Source organism: Adiantum capillus-veneris, chromosome 5 (assembly GCF_014529385.1).
Source record: "Adiantum capillus-veneris isolate H3 chromosome 5, ASM1452938v2, whole genome shotgun sequence".
In the NCBI taxonomy this organism is placed as follows: Eukaryota; Viridiplantae; Streptophyta; class Polypodiopsida; order Polypodiales; family Pteridaceae; genus Adiantum; species Adiantum capillus-veneris.
The window spans coordinates 47,923,145-47,938,353 of record NC_140935.1 but is presented as its reverse complement, the minus strand read 5'-3'; the positions used below and the strand labels follow the sequence as shown (position 1 = coordinate 47,938,353).

General features: G+C 38.8%; 1 pseudogene; it reads right to left on the bottom strand.

Annotated features, from left to right (window-relative positions):
• Window positions 1-299: 299 nt before the first annotated feature.
• LOC147457264 (uncharacterized) lies at window positions 300-887 on the bottom strand (annotated as a pseudogene).
• Between the last annotated feature and the right edge of the window lie 14,322 nt (window positions 888-15,209).

The following is a 15,209-nucleotide window of genomic DNA, read 5'->3' as shown; positions in this document are numbered from 1 at the left end:
GTGTGTGTGTGTGTGTGTGTGTGTGTGTGTGTGTGTGAGAGAGAGAGAGAGAGAGAGAGAGAGAGAGAGAGAGAGAGAATATGTAAGAACAAGTGGGTCTTGAACGTTAGACAGGAGGAGGAGAACTCTTAACATTGTAGAACCAACAGGTCGCAAAGATCTATTTGGCGGGTCTATCACTGAAGACAAGATAAGCAAGAGGGCAACGGGATGACTAATCTTCTTCACAAGTGGAGGAGAGAGAGAGGGGGGGGGGGGCTTTCAGCTTCTAAGATGAGATCTATATACAAGGGGTGTACTTTAATATCAAAGGATTCCTATAGAGAGAGAGAGAGAGAGAGAGAGAGAGAGAGAGAGAGCACTCATTATTCCTGACAGAACTGCAGGGGGTCATAGTTAGAAGCGGATTGCTCTTGCGCCGCCGAGTGGGTTGAACTGCCCCTGGAAATGAAGTTCGACGAATTCCCATTGCTTTTCTGCGATGAGGTTGATGACGAGTCGTCTACATCCCTAGAGCTGCCTCAAGGCTCTGCAGGATCTCCACAAAGAGAAGCTTGCGCTTACAGCAGTCGACATTGTTCTCAGTCGCTAGTTTGCCATATCATCGCCATCTAGCAGGAACATGACTTGAAGCCATGACGTCGCCGTTCGTCTTCCTGTGTGTGCAGCGAGCTTTCTCTTCTTGGGCGTTTTGTGCCCATTGTGGCGTCTCGCGCTGCTGGTCAGTAATTTGCACCACTGCATCTCTCGTTCTTTATATTTTGCTATCTATAGCCTATGCTTAGTTCTTACTTTACGGTGATGTCCTCCATGACGTCTCTCAATAAAAGCCCACACGCCACCATTCCAACCCATCCATTTCATAGAATACTCCCAATATTAAACACGTCCTGACTTCTTAACTTTGCAGATTTCTAGTCCCCCAGGCTCCATTGATGTTTATTACCATCATTCACGTTTATTACCACAAATTCCACGGGATGCAATTTTTGAGCAATTTTGGAATGTTTCCATGAACCCAAAAGCATTGTTATTCCTAGGCTAAATTATGCATCTCAAGTTGATGTTAGATTAACCTCTAGAAAAGCATATTTTAAATTAACATATGGGAAAGCACTGAACGGAGGTGGTGGAGTATCTAAATACAACATCATGGAACTAGCTTGGGACATGACAAGACGCGCTAGAACTTGAGGCCACTCCAACACTATGGAATTGTTGCTTGTAATAATAAGTGTGTAGTTGTGGCTCCTAATTTCTAGGTGCTTTCATCACCCTCCCTAAACACAATGTGTTTAACAACCTCAAATTAATAGTATCTCTCAGATTGTGACCGTCAAAGTCGTGAGTCGAGGGGCTACACACCACAGCCGTTCATCTACTCAACATTCCTATGCGTAATAGATTGTTGCATCTCGTAGTGCACCCCATGTCAGCACGTAGAACTTACCATGTCTGCACACAATGGAGCATCTCCAACTTAGCGTAGGGAATGTGACGAGGTGTTGCCACAACAGCGCTCGTAACTTGCAATCACCTGTCAAACTATTTTTATGTTGTTGCAGTCGCCTTGTCACGGTACACTCTCTGTACACTTGCCCCCCTCCCCACGACATGTGATGGTCGGGAATAGCCACCCACCATGGCTCGCGGCATCTGTTGGTCCCCATGTGGTTGCCCTTTCTTTCACGGAATGGTCAGTGGATGACCATTCCCTACACCTTCATAGCTGACAACTCATAAGTACCAAATTGTGTTTGGCACTCAAAGGTTTACCACTCCGACTCTTTGTTTGTGAAATAAATTTATGTTCACAAAGTAGCTCCAGATGCTCGCTATCAAGGCAAGGGTCTCCCTCGCTACAAACCTGTGGGAATAGAGAGATCCCAATTCCAAGAGTTGTACCTAAGTACAGAAGCCCGCAATAAAGGGGCATGGCCATCATTATAAGGGAGTTGAGTGGAGATATCGGGGTTGATTCTAGAGTTTGAGGCCGTGTATGGAGTTGACAAACCCTTATGGTCATATAAGAGAATCTGTTTGATATTTTCCTATAGCTTCTACAGTGCGAAAAAGGCCTTTGGACACAATTTTAAGCACCAAGTGCCATTTTTTGGTACCCCTTACAATGTGATTGTAGGTTATTGGGTAGCAGAGCAGTCACCCTCAACTTGGTCAATTTCTAGTTGGGATGCCTCCAAACATCATCATCCTAGGTTGTTTAACTTTTCCTATGACACAATAGTCACCACCAATTCTCCGTATTTCAAGCACGGCAAAACCATCTTCTCCATGTGTGTTGTTGGCTCAAGCAGCCATGGCCAAGACAGGTGTGTTATCATATTCTAAGATCCCCCTGGCAACCCTATTAGGGGTTCTTGCCCATGGATTGCTAGCATATGTTGAAATCACTCAGGCAATGTGATCCTTAGCTAGTAAGAAAAAAATTCATAGTGAAGTTTATTAGTAAATCTCAAGTAGTTTTTACAAAGTGGAGTATGTTTCTCTTAAGCATCATTTGATTGTGTGATGTTGCAAGGCTTGCAAGAATGTGTCAAGGAGAGGGCATGCGACTCCATGATTATCTTGCCTCTTTGCATCCATCAACATGCAAAGATATTATGTACACTAGTTTTAACTCACAATTATTGCTATATTCCCAATGCTTCAAGAATGTTTCTAAGGTAATCAAAAGGTTGTGGTGAGAACCATTTTACAGTTGCATCTTTGCTTGCAAATGGTTGACACATCCTTGATTGGATGTTTTGATTCTTAAATTAGAGAACATTATGATGTTTAGAGAAAGTAACCTATGTTTCAAATCTTTGAAGTTGTCACCCAAATTTCTGACAGGTTTTACATCGTGTTGGATATCATTATGGCCAATAACCCAATCATCAGTAATTCCTCCCTTACGGATGGATTGGATGCATTTTATATTGGACACATGTTTTTCTTTTTAGCTATATAATAAGTATAGTGGTGTTACAATAATTCTACCATAAGGTGATGCTTTGCATATGCTAGTCTACATATTTACAGCTGGGTAAGGTGAGTATGACTCACAACACTCTAGCCCAAAAATATTTGTCAACTATTGGTGGAAAGATATTCCATGTATTATTTTTTGCAAAAGCTTTGATTCAAGACCGAGGGGCACTAAAGCTACATGTAGGTTCTAAGGCCTTCTACATGGTATGATATGCTAATCTTGGACTATGGTAGTCTAAAAGTATTAAATCCTTATGCATTTTTTGTGGTATGGGATGCATGGCAAAGTTTTGTGAGATCATAGGAGACTAGATGTGTTTCAAAGTGTTTCTTGCCAATTGCATATTGGTGTAGTGGAACACCAACTGCTTTCCAGTTAAGTGGTACTTTTTCTAATATTCCAAGATCTTTTATGAATTTTATATGATATGTTCCACAAGCAAGTATGCCATGTGCATCTAGTTTTGAATTTGTTATCATTTGAAATTATATTGCACCTTTTACCATTACCTCTCCAAGGTGGTATGGTGTGGATGTTTGTCAAAGCTTTTCTTTCCAATTTCATATTGGTGTAGTGGGACACAAAATGTGTTCCAATTAGGTGGCACTTTTTCTAATTTTCCAAGTGAATTTATGACATTTATACGATATGTTCTATGAGCAAGTATTCCATGTACATCTAGTTTTGAAATTTTTATCATGATTAGAAGTTGTATTGCACCTTTTACCATCACCTCTCCTCCAAGGTGGTATCATGTGACTTATGATTGTAATGTATTGTTCAAAGTTCAAACAAAGATTCATTATCACTAAGTCCAACACTTACAAGTATGCACTTAGTATACAAACTTGGAGTGGTTCAATCTCAAAAAAACATATTGGATGGAATCATTCCTTGAGTATTCGGCTATCCACAACTTAGACTCGCTCTGATACAACTGGGAAAAAGTTACTAGAGGTACAAATACACTCAGCAATTCCATGTAAACTTAGAGGTAAGGACTTCCTTCCCATGGACTGAGAATTTATTAGAAAACTTGTCCAATATTGACTCTTCAAGATTGGAGTAGAAGCATATGATGACCCTTCAGCATTAAAGGTTAAACATATCGTTATAAAACTAGGTGACGATGGTGCCACCTCCCTGCCATACGTACATATGGTTTTTTTTGTTCTTCAAAGGCTCAAGCATGCAAGCACATATTTCATGTCTCATGATCTTTTTAAACCATGTTAGAAGACTTTACATATTATTCATATCTACTATGTCCCAAATGTTTGAATCTTTCAAAGTTTGGACATTAGGTAAACTCTATACAAGTTTTTGAGGGTCAACCTTTATCAACAACAAAGTTAGTTACATTACTAAGCTTCCATTGAAGCATGTTCAACACTCAATTGCATTGCACTGGGAATTTTCAAGCTATTTATCCATTGAGACTCATGTTGTAGAGAGAAATAATAATCAAGGCACACTTTCACATAAAGTACTCATAGCACACTAGCTAATTTGATTACTTGATAGAGAACAAGAGAATGTTGTAGAAATATCAAATTCACATGGAAAATTCCATGATTAGATTTTTAAGGTTTTTGGAAAGAAATGTTTAGTAAAATTTTTGGAAATCTAGTTGGGTCAATGTCAATAACACTAGTAGACTATAGGTTTGCTTGCAAGAAGTAGCCCAATAGCTACAACAAGACCAAAAGATCTTTATTACCATTCTCAGCCATCACACTCAACAAAGAGTACCTAAAGTACTACTAGTGATGACCTCATGTCTCTACCTCATGCTAGTGTTAAATATAGATGAGAAATTATCCAACTCAATCACAACACCATCTCTTGTACTCTAAGCATAAATCAAAATTGGCTCAACTTCTCTGCTTCTAAAGCCCTTGTGAAGATGCTTGGGATTGTTTATCACAAACCTAAGGTCAATGTTGCCAGTACATAACATGTCTCTAATGAAGTGGTAGTGCACCTCACTGTGATTTTTTCTTTTGTGCAACACCCGTTTTTCGCCAATTGTATTTAGCTAAGATTGTTGTAATAGATGAAATTGGCATGTGATTGTGTATACCCAACACTCCAAGTAGAATCTCCAACCATGCTACCACTATAGCACATCTATACTCAACCTATGTACTTGACAAAGTAGCCATGGGTTGCTTCTTGCTTCTCTATGTGACAACAACACTCCCAAGTGAGAATATGAACTCTTTGGTATATCGTCAATCAGCTGGTCTATGAACCCAATTCGCATCTAGTTGAAGCTACACGACGTGGAAATATAATAAAATATTGCTTAGTATAATGTAGAAATCATATATCACAATGTTTAGCTCATTTCATTCAAGTGTGGCTTGTTGGGAAGCTACATAAATTGGGTGTCAAGCTCAATCGTGTAGCTCAAATCTAGTTGTGTGATTCTTATGTGGACTATGCTACCCACACAATCTTCCTATACATGGTGGAGTTCTCAAGCACATTGCCCACATCATGTTGCACCCCTTTCAATTCCTATCTGAGGGAATAGAAACAGGCTTTCAATCATCCGTACCATCCATTACTTAATGCAAACATATCTAATGCATATTGACTTGGTGACAACCATGTCCCTATTTTTTTTGTGTAGAATCTCAATGCCCAAAAATTGTTCTATCTCTCGCAAATCCTTCATGTCAAACTCTTGTCTTATTCAACTTCATCGTCGTGATTGCCATCGGCAATTAAACCATGCACATAGATGCAATGATCACAATACCTACCTCATTCTCTCATACATACAAGTATGCTATAATTCTCTCATGCCAGGCTCTACGTAATCTCTTCAAACCATGAAGTGCTTTTCTTAGCTAACATGCATCTTTGGGATATCTCACATCCTCATATCCTTGTGGCTACTTCATATACACATCTTCTTGCAAGTCACTATGAAATAATGCAAGTCACCATATACACATCTTCTTGCAAGTCACCATGAAATAATGCATTCTATCTTCTAAAAAATCCAACCTTTTGTTGTAGCCACTACAACAATCGTATGGATAGTAGCCATCTTGACCAAATGAATGCTAGTTCCATACATAAGATGACACTTCAAGGATGCCAAATTTGGATGTGGGTCATGATGATGGGGATTCATGTGGTTTGGAATAGCAAAGCCTTGACAAGGAGTTTGGTATAGCTATTGTGAAGAATCCGGGTGCACAAAACATGTCGATGAAAAATATAGGATGTAGTGATCTTGAGCCACAAAGATAAAAGATATTAAGGAATCTTTTTTAGAGAATACCTTAGAAAATTTATGTGGCTTTCCATTGTGCTTATATGACAAAAATCATGCAAAATGTAGATTCTGCCTGACTCAAGAATGTGGTTGTAGATCCAAGTTAAGATCAAGATATGAATGAGGAGATGGATGACCTTGATTCTATTGAGACATGTAGTTTGGTTCCATTTCCAAAAGTAAATAATGTCAAGGTGAACACAATGCAAAACATTTAGTGAGCAATGTTCACAATGTATACAGCCATGGAAACTATCTTAGCCCAATAACAATGAGGCATATTTTCATTTATCCTTGTCCTTGTAGCTTCTTCAATGTTCTTGTTCTTTCACTCAGCAACACCACTTTGCTCTGAAATAAACCTACATGAAAAGTTATTCTAAATACGATGCTTTCTCAGATAAACTTAAACTCATTGTAGTATTTTCCCCTCCGTTTGACCTCAAGCATTGTACATATTTTCCTCTAATATTTTTAGCTATAACCTTGAAATTCTAAATTTGTGCAAAAACCTTGCTTTTTTCTTCAGAAAGTACACCCTTGGATTAGGTTATCAATGAAGGTAACATAAAATCTACATCCACCCATAGATGCAATTCTTGTAGGACCCCACATGTGAGAATGCATCTCGACATTTTTTATTGCATGATTGTTATGAGGAGAGGATACCTTTTCCTAAATTCCAAATTGACAAGCCTCCAAAACCTTATGCATTTCATCCATCTTAAAGTCTAGTAGACCTATGTCACAATGTCTTGACTTTGCATAAATTTTATCCATTCTAGAATGTATAAGCCTACAATGACTCATGAACCTTATACAAACATGGCAACTTTTATCTTAGGTGCACCTACATCAAGAGGGAACATTCTGTCATCCTTTCTATCTTGCACAATGTTCCATTCTTCTTGTCATTCCCATACATACAAGTCATTAGATTTGAGCATGACTTGGAAACCTTGCGCAACCATTTACACTTCTTTTTTATGAAATACATGCAATACATCAACCAAATGTTTCATCTTTCCATTTATTAAAGACAATGGAACTCTCCTTGCATGCACAAAAGGATATGTTTAATCGTCATGTGTCTTGACACAACCAGTTTTGTCCAACTTTTTTAGGTCTCTAAACCATTCACCATGTCTATTCATGTGAGGTGATGCACCCAAATCCACATATCATACATTTGCGGACATAGTGTTGCTCATATGATGCATATAAAACAATCATTTTGGCTCATGTATACCCTTTTTGTTTCCTGCAAGATTATATGTTGTGTCCTTCATGGACAATCACACTTGAAGTGGTCTTGAAAGAACATCCCCTAGCATTATTATGCACTTTGTCTCTACAAATTTTTCTATGACCTTGTTGACTCCCTCTACCTTGGAAGTTTTCTCTACCACCTCGCTTGATTGTTATCTGGTGATTTTTGGCTTCCATGACCACAACCACCTCCTAAACCAGCACCACGTCCTCTACCTCTACCTCTACCTCTATTATTGTAAAAGGCATGTTTAATATTATTTGCACCTTGTGAAGATGATTGATCATGCACACATATACAAGTTTATAAAAACCAATGTATGATGGCCCATTTATAAGAGAGTCTATTTATATAAGTTATTCTAAGTGCATGTATAGCCATCTAGAGGATTTTAGGTTGTTTTTTATACAATGACATATGGAGTTTTTTTATTTTTTTTCAAACGATGAGTTTGAAGCAAAATAGTCTCAAGCTCATGCCGAGCCTTGAGGTGCTGTCATAATAATCAATATCTAATTCTCCTAAATGATTTTCTCATGTTAAACTGATCATTTAATATGGGGAAGTGCCAGGGGAGAAAAAGCTAGAATATTGGTTAATCTAGCAGACCGGCCACAGTAGGGATCCAAAGGAGGGAAAATAGGGATCCAAAGGGGGGGCCATCTGCAAAAGAGCCATGTGCAACAATGGGCTAAAAAGACCCTAAGGTTCAGCCCATTAAGACTTCCAAAATGCTAAGGTTCCAAAATTCAAAGGTTGTGTCCAAAGGTCAACCCTAGGGGAAATTGGATGCTTTGTGTGTGACCAAAAAGTCTTTTCAAATCCCTACTTGGGAGGGGGCGAGCCTTTCTTCTAGGGGATGAGAGAGAAAGCCACACACACACACACACACACACACACAAGCTCCCTTTACACAAAGGGAATGAGAGACACATGTCAGCTCCCTAGGCCAGATGCCCACAAGGTGTACCCAATTCCTATTGGATGGCCTTGGAGGTGGACCAATGAGAATTAGGCTAGAGTAAATCTAGTTTAATTAATTTAAAAACACTTAATAAAAGAACCAATGAGAATTAAGTCTCCTAGATGACTATTGGACAGTCTTCCAGGGGGTCCAATGAGCATTCAACAGCCCAATGGCTTGCCTAATTCCTATTGGCCAGGAGGCAAAGGGGTCCAATGAGAGTTTAGTTTAATTATTAAATTACCTAAAGCTCTCACAAAAGGGGAAAGGGGGACACATGTCAGAAGGCTATCACTTATGCTGCTTAATGGTGATAGGCTAGCCCTGGGAGATCCAATGGGAGGATAGCAAGAGCAATTAGCAAGAGGGATCGCCCAAGAGAGAGAGAGGGGGCTGATTTTTGCAAGGCATTATCACACACACACTCACACAATCTCATGTGTGAAGTAAAGAAGACTATCTCTTCCCAAGCTTTAATGGAGAGCTCATCACCTAGTCCAAGCTTGTGAGATAGAAGCCTACATCGACATACTCTTGTGCAAATCCAACCAAGAGCCAAGCTTCAATGCATGCTCATCTCCTCTACCATGCTAATTACTAAGCTAAGCTATGCTAATATGAGTGATTATGTGAGGAGATGTGCATCTTTCTCGTAAGATACTCCTTCTTCCTCTCAATCTACTCTCATACCCTGCTAGCTCTCACCATCTTCGAAGGTGTGGAGGTCTTGGGTCTGAGAACGGGGATCATTGATGTTGTGTTTGCTAAGTGTTTTGCTTAGTGCATGAAGCCTTCATCTTCATTGCACTAGCTGGTCTTGAAGGAACACAAAGAATTGTATTGTACAATGTCTCTCTTGATGGGAGAAACCATAATACAAAGCCTTTTGGAGGGGGGACCGGCTCCATGCAAATCCGGTCCTCAACTGTTGTCAATAGCTTAATTTCTCTCTCTTTTGAAAGTATTGTTCATGCTATCTAACTAGGTGTTATGCTTTTTGTTGCTCTCTCTCCACCCAAGCACTCTTGTAAATCTCATTAGGAATCTATTCTAATGAAATGCCCACTATGTTCATGCTAATTTCCGCTACACACAAGTTTTTAGGACATTAAATGTTACAGGTGCTGAAGATTACAACATGTATGTCTACTACCTCTCACCAAGGCTAATACGAATGGTGACCTATAGTGATAGGCTCTTACTTCTCCCGGGATGACAACATGCTTAGGGCAAGCCTTGAGGTGCTAAAGATTACAACATGTATGCCTACTACTTCTCACCAAGGTTAAACACGAATGGTGAGCTATAGTGATAGGCTCTTACTGCTCCCAAGATGACAACATGGCATGGGTATCCCTAGACTAGTCTTACAAGTCTTGTTTGCTTCAGATCACATAGATTATAGCTTTGCTTTCTTCTATAATTTTTTGAGAAGCTTGCCACATCAAGGTCTCCCTCAAACAACGGTGGTTCCTTGCTTGCCATATATGGTGAAAGAAATGGTATCTGATAGTTTGAGTGCAGATAAGAAGATCAAGGCTACCCATCTTCTTGCCACCAAGGAACAGGTCGGTCTTGAAGAACCTAATTTTCCATGTCCTTTGGATCTACTTGCATATTTTCCCTGCCAGGCCTCTGATTGCCTAGCATTCCATGAAAAGGTGGGCTAGATCTTCACTAGCTATCCTGTATCCCAAGCAACAATCAAACCCAATTCCTCTTTCTTTGATTTTTGTGCCTGGCAGAGAGATGGAAATGTTGTGACATAGATAGAGTACAATAGCAATGGAGTGTCTGGATGGTGGGCTCAAGCATAAGGTAAACTATCTTGACCAAATGTGGAAAAACTTTGTAACTCAAAAGTGTTTCACATTTGCGTGCCATTTGAAAGAATACATTGCATCAATAGCTTTGGACAAAGGGAAATGCCTACTGAAGAAATTGTTTCTTTAGGAATACAATTTCTTTGGGAATGTAGGAAGAGCTATCAATTGGTTAGTTTGGTGGATGTATACAAAGCTTGAATCCGTTTCCATTGCACAATATGCTTTCAACATGGTCTCCATCTCAATCTCAAATGTTATGTCAAAGAAAACTAGAACTTTTGAGGCAAGCACTCCTTAATAAAGAATAGTACGGCCGGTTGCCTTTGACGGCCTCTCTCTCTTTCTCTCTCCCTCTTTATCACATGCATAGGGGCTTCTCTCAACTTTGGAGTTTAGCCTTCATGTCGCAGATTTCGACACGTGTAAAAGGCTACCCCTTCCGCCATATTATGTTAGTTAGATGGTCAAGAATTTACGACACCTAAGTGCTACTCTATAAGAAAATGGTACTGTCATGCATAGTTATCAATTACCTTTTGAAATAATTGTGCCCTCATGCATGGTCATGTACTATATCAACTATGCAAGGCTTTTTTGTATGCTAAAGGTCTTAGTATCCATATGATGGAGGTCGTTCATCTCTAGTTGTTCTACATGTGTCCCTCAAAGGGGCCGTATAAGTCTTGAAGAGAAAGGTGTGATGTCCTTTTAAATGCTATTTCCCAAAAGTTGGATTGACTTCTTTGACATATGAAAGAGACCCCAGAGAAAGAAAAATTAAAGAGTGAATTCATTCATATGAGTTTGATCCCACGATGATGTGAAGTATTAGCTAGTGACGTTTTTTCAATATATAAATTTGCAAAGGTTCCCTTCGTTCCAAGGATTTATATTGGCTCAATAAACTTTTTTAATAACATTTTAACTTGCAAAGAGCCCCTTGATTTAAGAAGCTTATAAAGATTCATTTCATTGAACTATTAATCGCTACTACTAGCTCTACTTTTGTTTTTCATTACATAGAATCTCCCCAAGATGCTTTAGCATCTCTAATTAGCATATCCATGCACGTCACCATTTAAAATCAATCTTAATGAGTAGGATTTGAACACATCACGTATATAGTATGAAACTCAACCTTAACCACTAGGCTATATGCCTACGCTGGTCCTTGAGCCTCTTTGAGCCATTAAAAAAAAAAGAATACACCCCCCCCCCACCCTACCCCCCCCCCCCCCCCCCCCCCCCCGCCTTCTCTTTTCCCTTTTTTTTCCCCACCCTTCCCTTTTCATTTCTTCCGCCGCGCCCCCCCCCCCCCCCCCCCCCCCCCCCCCCCCCCCCCCCCCCCAAAACTAATTAATTAATGGCTTTTGAAAAAGTCGTTTTGGGTGGCTACTTTGTTATTCTCTATGCTTATTAGATATATCTTCTTTATGGCAACAGTAAAATTTTTATTTTATTTTGTTTTAAGATGCTAATGTGTAGTGTGCACCTTTCAACTTATCGTTCAAGTGGGGCCTTGACAATATATAAACCATTTGAGACTATGTATGTATAATTGGTATTACAATTTTACATTATAACACATTAAAAATGCCATGTGATTGTGGGCATTTATTTTAAACTTACTTTCCATAACTCTCATCCCCAGTGTTCCGAGAAAATGTGCCCCAGCTTAGCCTTGAGCCAATTGAGAAATCCAAACCGTTGGTCGAGAGTAGGGGGAGAAGGAGAAAAATTCATTTGAAAAATTTAATAATATAAAGTTAAATTGAAAAAAAAACTCGATTATATTTGAAAATTGTCTCTTTGAATCTACTCTAAAGGGAATAATGTATGTTTGCAAATTTGATTCTTCTCGAACACTAGAGTCGTCCCCCTCTTAACTTAGCAGGCCTTAGTGCCTTCTCACCGTGTTGTAACGATGTGGATTTTGCATAGTTACACTAGTAACATCTTACTAATAACTTATGTGCATGTGCCTACATCCAAAGTGGTGGAAATTCTTTTTGTTCCTACCTCTTCTGAGTGCTACATTTTGATATTTTTCAAGTGCGAAAGTTTCAAAGCGGTTGATGCAAAGCAATGGATCCATCAAAGTGGATCCACTTAGACTTCAGGACTCCACAAAAAAGTTGGTATTCTATGCAAGCATCTTGAAGACATAGTACATGGACAAAGTGTCATGGGTTGCACTAATTTTTGTACATTAAAGTCATGAAGGTAACCATTCAAGAGCCACAACATCCCCAAGTGCATGAGAGCAGGAGTGTATGTCGGCATGCTTACAAAGGGTCTACGGAGGAGAATGGGTCTATGGAGGAGGGAGCAAGAAAGCATCGAGGATGGGGGTAGACACCAAGGATGTTAAAGGTGTCAACACAATTTGTGGTAGTTGGAGCCCCACTCAAGGCTTGCCAAAAACTAATTTTCCAACCAAAGAGAATCAGCAAACACTTAAACCTATTAGGTCCAAATTGAAGCATTTCCTCATACATGCACAAACTTGCAAATTTTTTATAGTTCTCTAAACAAGGAAATCTCAAAATCTAGCCACAATTTTACAATTTTCACCGACCAAAAATATAGTTAACCCCAGATTTTTTTTGAACACTAGCTTCACTCTTCCATAGTCTCACTACCCTAAGGTGGCTTCACTCTTCCATAGTCTCACTACCCTAAGGTGGCAAATAAAACTAGAGTGTTGGGAGGGTATGACTTCGTAAGGGCTTACAAATAGCTCTAGGTGGAAAAAAGAGGAAAAGGAAAGGGGGGGGGGGGGGGGGGGGGGGGGGGGGTGCGGGGGTTTCTAATTTTGGCTTTCTAAAACATGCCTTGGTGAAAATGGGAGTTAAGCATCTCTAATGATATGTTCGAGATAATGGGTAGTGGTTCACCTCTCTGTCTGAGACCTTTTCCCAATTCTTGAAACGAGCTTGAGGTTTAACATGTTCACTCACAATTGTGAATCTATGCACTCACTTGATGTGAAGTATTGATTGATTGAAATTTTCTTTAATATTCTAGTTAGTTTGTAAGAGATTCTTTTCATATAAGAGCCTCACACTTAAGTATCCTTTTGCAAGGTTTTAAATACAGGACCTGTAATTATTTGGGTTGATTAATATAATTCACTCAAGTTTATGATTATGAGTTTTGAAAAAAAAAAACAATTGTATCTATAAATAAATCTTCAAAGATCTTTTTCAAATCCTTTTAATAAAACAATGTCTCCTTGTAATTTTGATAAAGAAAGGGAACTATCAAAGGTGCTCTCACACAATTGCATGTGATGTTTTGAGTGTGTAAAACAATGTCTCTTCATAATTTTAAAGAAAGGAACATATCAAAGGTGCTCTCATACAATTGTATGTGATGTTTTGAAGAGCAGGTATCCTAATAACTTTGAGATTGTATTAAATTGTACAAAGCTTCATGTGTCCAATACACAACTTTCATGTAGTTGTATCATGTTGTATAGACATGTAGGCTATCTCTGAAATATTTAAGGCTAATTTTATTAATGTGTATTTCAAACTTGAGATTGATACCGATATGTAATCTATTGGTGACTCTATAATACAATCACTCAAAATTGTGAATTCTTTTTTAAAAAATGATTTCTTTTATGTTTGTGTAAAATACAAGTAGGAGATTTTACAACATTGCAAAATAGCCCACATTAAAAATTTCTATTTTTCACAAGTCATTATTTATTAAAACAAGTATAACTTCAATATTTTTTGTCAATATTAATAAATCATAAAAACACCTCAAGGAAAATACAAATAGGAACATATAATCTTATTTACATGCTTGTTTAGTCATAAGTTAATGTTTCAACAATTATTTTTGGACAAATTTTCAACATGTATAAAAGCACTTTAGATCAAAGCTTTGTACTTAATACACCGAATTTTCTTAATTTTTTTGTCATCCTCACAATTGTTAGTTGAGAGAATTCATATAAACTCGATAAGGATACAACTGTCCTCAAGCATTGCATGTGTCTTGAGGGTGCTATGGTTCCATAAGAGACTTGCACATAGATAACAAGGATACCTATCAGAGATGTTACTTTTACCCTCTTGGTGATGTTACTTTTACCCTCTTGGTTAACACATTCATTCTGAGAAATGACCTTTGGAACATCCTAAACTACCTTGTAGTTATCATTTTGAAAAGTACAATTTTTTTCTTATATTTATAGTGGACATGGAAACTATGCTTTAAGGATAATTTAAAAATGTCATTACCTAATAAATATGACTCATTATCTATACTATTATACTGGGGAAGTGATTTTGGCCACTCCCCTCAGACACGTGTCAACACGAGCTTCGTCCGGTGGATTTCGGATCAATTTGCCATGTGCGATGTGACAAACTCGATAGGACACACTCAGAATCAATCACACAATGTGTGTGTGTGTGTGTGTGTGTGTGTGTGTGTGTGTGTGTGTGTGTGTGTGAGAGAGAGAGAGAGAGAGAGAGAGAGAGAGAGAGGTTCTAACTCCACATTTGACGGCGCATACCCACTCTCCTCTAGCTCATCATCGTCGAAGATTCGAAACCCAGGCCTGGATCAAATCACATCATAGCATTGGGAATTGAAGGAGGGTTCTTGCTCTTACGCACAAAAACTATGGAGGGCAGCGCAATGCAGGCAGTTTATTATACGAGAGAGAGAGAGAGAGAGAGAGAGAGAGAGAGAGAGAGAGAGAGAGAGAGACTTTAAATTCTTTTGTAGAGAGAGGGAGAGTCGTGACCACGGGAAAAATCATGTGTCTCGGCTTAATATTGTGCCATTTCCAGTTTCAAAAATGTCAGTTGAGGGCAAGGGGAAAAGCAGAAAAATAAATCTAA